Genomic DNA, 7,885 nt, shown 5'->3' on the forward strand with positions numbered 1-7,885 from the left:
TGTGGATATGCGGGATTATATATTGTTGTTCATATTATCTTCCAAGGGATAGTGGAAGATATTTTTGGTCCGATATTATGATGACTTTACTTCCTTGTATTGCTTTCCGTTATTCCTTGTTTGGAATTGATAATTAGTGATTCACAACTTGAGATATATGGTATATACATGAGGGTTCTCTTATTTGGATTATTTTGCTCGACGTACCAGTTTTCTATTATGAGCTTCTAATTATTAATTCTATTTAGATTGTTTATTCTTAGTCCGATATTGATATTTAGTTATCTACAATCTGAGACATATGATATATACATAAGGGTTTCCTTGTTCGGATTATTTTGCTCGATGTACTATGTCTCATGTTGTAGGTTTCTAAATAATAATTCCATTTAGATATAGGATAAATGATCTAGGTAGACTATGTTTAATAGATAGAGCCTCCATCACATCTAATAGCCCGTCCCCGGGAGGGCGGACGGAGATGATCTTGCTGTAGCGTTCTGATGCTCTTGTTGTTTCTCCTTTTATTTTTCAATTCCTTTCAGGCACCAGCTCAGAGTTTCGAAGAGCCGCAGGATGATGGACTTTCAGCATAGTCGGCGTCATATATGTTTATTAGATGATACTTTACCGTAGTTGATATTTATCTCTAGACATTTAGAATTTTGTATTTCATCTTGTAATGGTTGTGTGCCTTAGTTTATTTTCAGTTGACTTATATTGAGATACTTCATTTTTTTTAGACTTGAGTTATATTCAGTCTATTCAGTTGAGACATGATTATTATATATATTAGATATCTATTTCTACATCATGTTTATTGCATTTATTTTCCGTATTTTACGTGTTTTGTACATACACTTGTTGTTGATTCTACTAGAGAGATATTACTGTGATGGTAAAATGTGTTGCTATACAGTGCGGCTGTATGGTAGGTTTAACATCTCTAGGTTCACATTAGACTGCAGTCATGTGTGAAAATAGGGGCGTCATAGGAAGCGTAATGCAAGATGGGATTGAATTCCCAGTTGGTAACACATATCTTGAAGAATGGATAGATTAGCTATTTCAAAAGATGGTTCAATATGAATTAAATGATTGGTGATCCCTAACCTAAATTTGCATACATCGAAACAAATTTAGGTAAGAATAGTACTAGAAGAAGGAGAAGGAGAAGGAAAAACTAACTAAAGTAAATCAAAAGCAATCACTTTGTGTCAATCACTTCATATTTTATAGTTAAGCCTAGACTCAACTAGGCTAGCTCCTAACCAAAAACTCCTTTAGTGAAAAGATTGAAGTTTACTCGGTCAAGTAACTAGGTAAGAATAGTACTAGAAGTAGATCAAAGATCAATTAAATACCTTGTTCCATGTGGAGCGCTTTATGAAACCCCTAAACCTTACCTTTGATACAAATGGATTCATATAAAATTAAACTGGTTTACTTAAGAATTTCTTGTTCCTTAATGAGCTAGAGTCCTTAGGGGCCAACATCTAATGAGTTTTAAAATGCTTAGGTTCGTATAGTAAGAAATTAGTGATTTGTGGGCTAAAGAAATGGTGATGAAATCCCTCACTTTATCTTGATTAGGGTTTTTATTGCCCTTAAAATATTATCAAGTGTGTGTCAAATCAAGATGCTCAAATCACTTGGATGAATTCCTACTAACTATATGCAATGCATACCTAGGAATTAAAAGCAACTACAAAAGGATGCAAAAAAAATCTTTTCATTTTTTAATTAAGGTTAACAATCAAACAAATGTGAGAAAGAAAACTCTTGTTTGAGATTATTATCTTGTTAGTAAATGTCCAAGTGGAGGGTGAATTTTATTATGGTCGACAAAAGTAAAAAAATTTTTATTTTTTCTTTTTTTAGATCCTAATTGTCTCTACTTTTGAGGAACTAACTAAAGGGGTGGAATTAAAAATACTATAAAGAAGAGTTATCACAAGCAAATTTTCAATCTTCAATATTCAATTCCAAATTTTCAATCTTCAAAATGGTTCCTTCACAAGAAAACACACAAATTAAAGAACCAAATTAAAAAAATCCTACTTATAAGCACCTTCCCCAGCAAAAGTGCTAAAAACTTGTTGTTGTGTTCGTGAATATGTCGAGATGGCAAGTGCACAATGAAGTTATAGTATAGATAAATATCGAATCCCACAAGGAAGGTGTTGCAAGAATTAATCAAAATTGATTCTTAAGATGTGTGTGTGACAATTAGGAGTGATAAATGTGTATGATTGTGGAGAGATATTTGGAGAGTGGTTGTGATTATATGCAAATAAAAACAAAAGTAGAGGGGAGGGAGGAAGAAAGATGAAGAAAAAGAAGAAAAATAAAATCAAGAATCAAATAAAGAAAAACCAAGAATAAAGAGGAAAATCAAGAAAGTAAAAAATAAAGGATTCAATTAAAGATATGAAAAATCTAGAATTGAATCCACTAGTCTATTTCAATTGTAAATTACGAATCATTCTCTTTATATCACATTTTACTTTAGATTTATTAAACATAGACTATTAAACCACTTAAGAAAAGCATAACCTATTAAATTATCATCTAAGTAAAATTAACATTCATGAAAAGAATAACAACTAGATAGTAATTCTAGAATTCCTCCTCCCAATTATTTATCTAGTTGATTATCCTAAACATGATTATTTTAAGCACAAGAGAGTAAGTCACAATTCATGAAAGAAATTACAGTAGTTTCATGTGATTCTAGAATTTCTACAAGAATTAGTTCTACATCTTAGAAAACTAAAATAAATAAATAAAAGGGAGATAATAAAACTAAAAACTACTCCAAATAGGGTTCTAGCCTCTAAGTGAGAGAATGAAGGGAAAAGAATGAACAAAATAAAAACTAATTTCAAAGTGGGTTTTAGCCTCTTAGCGAATAGTGCAAGAAAATAAAATCTAAATTATGCAATAAAATAAATCTATACTATAAAATAATTATAAAAAAATAAAGACATGAAAGTAAATCTACTCTACTAGGCATGAAAATAAATCTCGAACCGTGTGAAGCAACGGAACTACAAAATAACAAAGATACGAACTGATCGGGAGCTACGCTTCGCTTACGAAAGACGAATCGCCCCTCGTGTCCCATATACTCCACATGTAATTCAACCATAGGATCTTGTAGATCTCCTCGTCGGCTTTGCTTCGCACTTTGAATCGTACAATTCTGAGTTCAGACGACGAATATACGGCAGAAACGGTCGGGACATACAAAATAATGCACCGGGCCTTAGCGGAGACACCGCGAGTGTCTTGGCCAAGGCCAAGACACCCCAGGTGTCTCGGCCGTGGCCGAGACATCACGGGTGTTCGCAGAGCCAAAAACATTAGTTTGAACTGTTTTTCGACTGTTAACCGTTTGGATTTGTTCCAACTAATCTAATGTTATACAGGAACGTGATAAAGTGGTTATAACTAAGGATAATAGTAAATCGAACGTTCTTAACTAAAAATAGAGGTCCCAAAGCCTATAAATACAGCCCTAGGGTCTTCATTTACACAGATCTAGAATTCTCAAACCTTGGTATAGCCCTGTTGAATCAGAGACTAAGGATCATGAATTTCAGAGAGGAGGAGAAGATCGGACCGAGTTCTTCGTCATAAAGAAGGAGAGTTCGTCAGATACATAACCCAGCTCCTTCCCTTGAGGTCGTACCTAGCTACGATCTCGAGAAGAGTAGTTATCTCGCTGTTGCCGAGATAATTGCTTTAGTTTCTTGATTCCTTCGCGAATCAATGAAACTACGGATCGATCTGATCGCTTGGTAGTCCACGGATATTAACATCCGTGGTACCGGCAAAGATCCCACGCAAACAGCAAGTGATAAACACCTGTTGTGTTTGTTTTGATGAGAGTTATAATTTTTCATTTTTCATTGTGTAAGAGTCTTATAAAAAGACTATCTTTTTTTGTTTTGTTTTCATTGTAATGATTGAAGTTTTGATGAATACATCAATGAAAATATTAACTTTCACCCCAAACAAGCTAGCAACTACAGTGGGAGCTAACAGCCTTGCTGCTAAGGCTGTCGTGCCGCAACCGACGATTAAAATCCTGGTGAATGAAGAGGTCGAATATGAGTTTAACCAGCAGAAGTTTGAGGAATACTTGTCCTCCTCTAGATCCGCCTCTCCTTGCAGATCCAGGATGGTCCGCTGGTCTTCAGATTTGAAGACCCAAGAAGATGATCTTTGCGCTACAACCGCTACAGTTACACATTGCAACGCTTCTGTTGAATATCATGTCTCCAAAATATTATTTTGATTATAACAATTTATACTATGTGTGTTACAAATGCACTAACATTTAAATGCAGCTTTATACATCAAATATGAACAAGTGCAAGATGAGTTCAAGGCATTATGAAGTAAAGAAGATGAAGAACATATACATCAATGTAATTTTTTTTACATTTTTCTTTACTTAGAAATATTGTACAAGCCTTGATCACTCACACACACACATAGAGTTTAGAATACACTAACACAGACTTAGTATGTTGGTTAATAATAGAAATCCCCTATGTTAACCATTAGAGTATTTAGTTAACCATTGAGTCTAAAAATATTTTATACATAACATTTTCACCCCTTAGTAGTCGACTAATTAGAATAGTAATCGACTACTGAAGTCTAAGACCAAAATATAAGTTTCTGTAAAATTACAGAGTAGTCGACTACTAAGGATTAATATAAGTTTCTGTAAAATTACAGAGTAGTCGACTACTAAGGATTATAGTCGACTACTCAGCTTTGAATTTTGATTTACAGAACTTCTGTTTTACAGAGTAGTCGACTACAAGTAACTATAGTCGACTACTGAGCATTGAAATCTATATTACAAAACATCTGTTTTACAGAGTAGTCGACTACTAAGGATTATAGTCGACTACTCAGCTTCAATTTTTAATTTACAAACTTTCTGTGATACAGAGTAGTCGACTACTTAACATTATAGTCGACTACTAAGATAGTTTTTTCCAAAATTCAAACTTTGAATTAGTGACAGTTTATAGCTGTTTTTAAACATTTTTAAAGTTTAAATATTTATCTTTTCAAGGGTTATATGAAGGTTATATGTTCAGAAAAATGGCACATGATTATCTACCCATAAGCTTCAATCTTTGTGCATTTTTCAAGAATTAAAATTTTAGATTTTGCTAAGTATTGAGAAAAAGATCTTTACTAAAATTGTCTTTGATCATCATTCAAAATACAAATTATTTAGGCAATTTTTATAGGTTAAAATTATTCCTAAGCCACTGCTACACAACACTATAAATCAAGGATTATAGGAATTGAGTTGTTTGATTCAAAGAAAGTTCTCTTGGTTTGAGAGAGGTTGATCTCTTGGTCTAAAGATTAATGTGAAATTGACAAAGTGTTGTCAATTGGTATTACAATTTGTAGGGACTTGTAAATTGGTCAGGCTTGGTTTTAATTTTGTACTTGGTTTAAAATTATAGTGGAAATTTCAAGCAGGATTTACTTGGGGACTGAATGTACACCGGATTGGTGGAACAGTATAAAATCTCTTCTTTGTGATTGTGATTTTTTGAGATTGTTGCCATTCTTTATTGCAATTTATTATTTACTTTGCATAAATTTTAAAAGAACACTATTCAACCCCCCCTAGTGTTCTAGTATATCTATTTCAGTTCCTATATTTGGTATCAGAGCAAGGTTAAAGATGACATCAACAAATACATCACAATTTAAAGAAAGTCATTCTACAAATCGTCCATCAATGTTCGATGGATTGAACTATAACTATTGGAAGTGTCGAATAAAGATTTACATTCAATCAATTAGCTACGAACTTTGGAACATTGTGGAAACAAAATACGAGAAGCCAACAACTCCATTTTCATAATGGACTACTTCATAAAGAAATAATGCAAATTTGGATTCTAAAGTAATGAACACTTTGTTCTGTGCACTTGAGAAGAATGAGTTTAATAGGGTGTTAACGGTCACATCTACATATGATATTTGGCACACACTCGAGGTAACTTATGAAGGTACATATAAGGTTAAAGAATCTAAATTTTTTATTCGTGTACACAGATTCGAATTATTTAGGATGAAGGAAAACAAGACAATTGGAGAAATATTCACAAGATTCACCGACATCACAAATTCTCTCATTGGTCTTGGAAAAACATACACTCAAGTGGAGTTGTTAAGAAAAATACTCTGATCACTCACTCCACAATGGGAAAAGAAGGTTACCACAATCGAAGAAGCAAATAATTTGTCAACTCTTACGGTTGAAAACCTTATCGAAAACCTCATGGCTTATGAAATTCAAATTGAAGATAGAAAGAATGATGATCAAACAAAGAACAAGAAAGTGCTTGCATTCAATACTACTTCTGATAAAGAAGATTCGGACGATGATGAAGAAATGTGCATGTTTGCACGCAAATTTTGAAAATTCATAAAACAAGGTAAGTACAAATCAAAAAGTTTAAATTCAAAGCATGTTTGCACGCAAATTTTGAAAATTCATAAAACAAGGTAAGTACAAATCAAAAAGTTTAAATTCAAATAACTTACTTTGTTGAAAATTCATAAAACAAGGTAAGTACAAATCAAAAAGTTTAAATTCAAATAACTTACTTTGTTTCAAGTATAATAAACCAGGGCATATGAAGAAAGATTGTCCATTGTTAAAAAGAAAACAAAAGTCAAATTACTTCAACAATTTTAACAATATTCAAAACAACAAGAAAAGGAAGGCCTTGGCAGCTACATGGGACGGAAGTGATGATTTTTCTTCTTTCGATGAAGAAAGTGAAGAAAATGAAAGTTCTCATATGTGCTTTATGGCACAAGATGAAGTAAGTGATAATGAAGAACTTTTAGATGCTTTCAATGAATTATATAAAATCTTTTTAAGATTAAAGGATTCACATAATTTTCTTAAAGGTGAAAATAAAAGATTACTTGAAGAAGTTTTTGATTTTAATTCTTCTACTTCTGTTAATTCTCAAATAATTGAATTAAAAGAGAAAAATGAATCATTACTTAAAGAAATCATGTTTTGTCAAATAAGAATGTTTATCTAAAATCAGAATGCAATGATTTAAATATTTGTATTAATGTTTTAGATAAAGATATTTCTTCTATTAAATTAAAATATGATGATATATGTTTGAATGTTAGTAAATTCAATAAAGGTAAAGAAAATCTTAAGAATTTACTTTCATTTCAAAAGGAATCTCAAAATACAAAAGGTTTGGGTTTTCATGTTAATAATAATATTTCTAAGAAAACTATTTTTGTAAAACCAATCAGTAAGTTAGATGAACATAATGGTAAAAACAATGATTTATATGAAAAGAAATCAAAATATTTATCTATTTAGATTCCTAAGGAATTAAGTTCTTTAAAGAAAAAGTGTTATATTTCTAACTTTATTAAAAATGTTTGTTTATCAAATAACTATCTTTGCAAATCAAACTCTTCATGGGTTTGGTTTCCTAAAGGCTAATTTCATGAACCCAACATAGCATAAGTACCAAATTTGTAAATGTTTATCATTTTAGGTACCTAAGAAAGATAGGTAGATTTTGGATAGCGGTTGCTCCAAACATATGACTAGAAACATACATTGTTGTCATCTTTTTAAAACAAGGATGGTGGTACCGTCACTTTTGGAGATAACAACAAAGGAAAAGTTATTGATATTGGTATGGTTGGTAATCCAAATAAACCTATTATTGATAATGTTTTATTAGTTGATGGTCTTAAACATAATTTACTTAGTATAAGTCAACTTTTTGATAAAGGTTTTAAAATTATTTTTAAAAAAGAATCTTGCTTTATTTATGATATTGATATG

This window comes from Asparagus officinalis, chromosome 7 (genome assembly GCF_001876935.1).
Source record: "Asparagus officinalis chromosome 7, Aspof.V1, whole genome shotgun sequence".
NCBI classification, from domain to species: Eukaryota; Viridiplantae; Streptophyta; class Magnoliopsida; order Asparagales; family Asparagaceae; genus Asparagus; species Asparagus officinalis.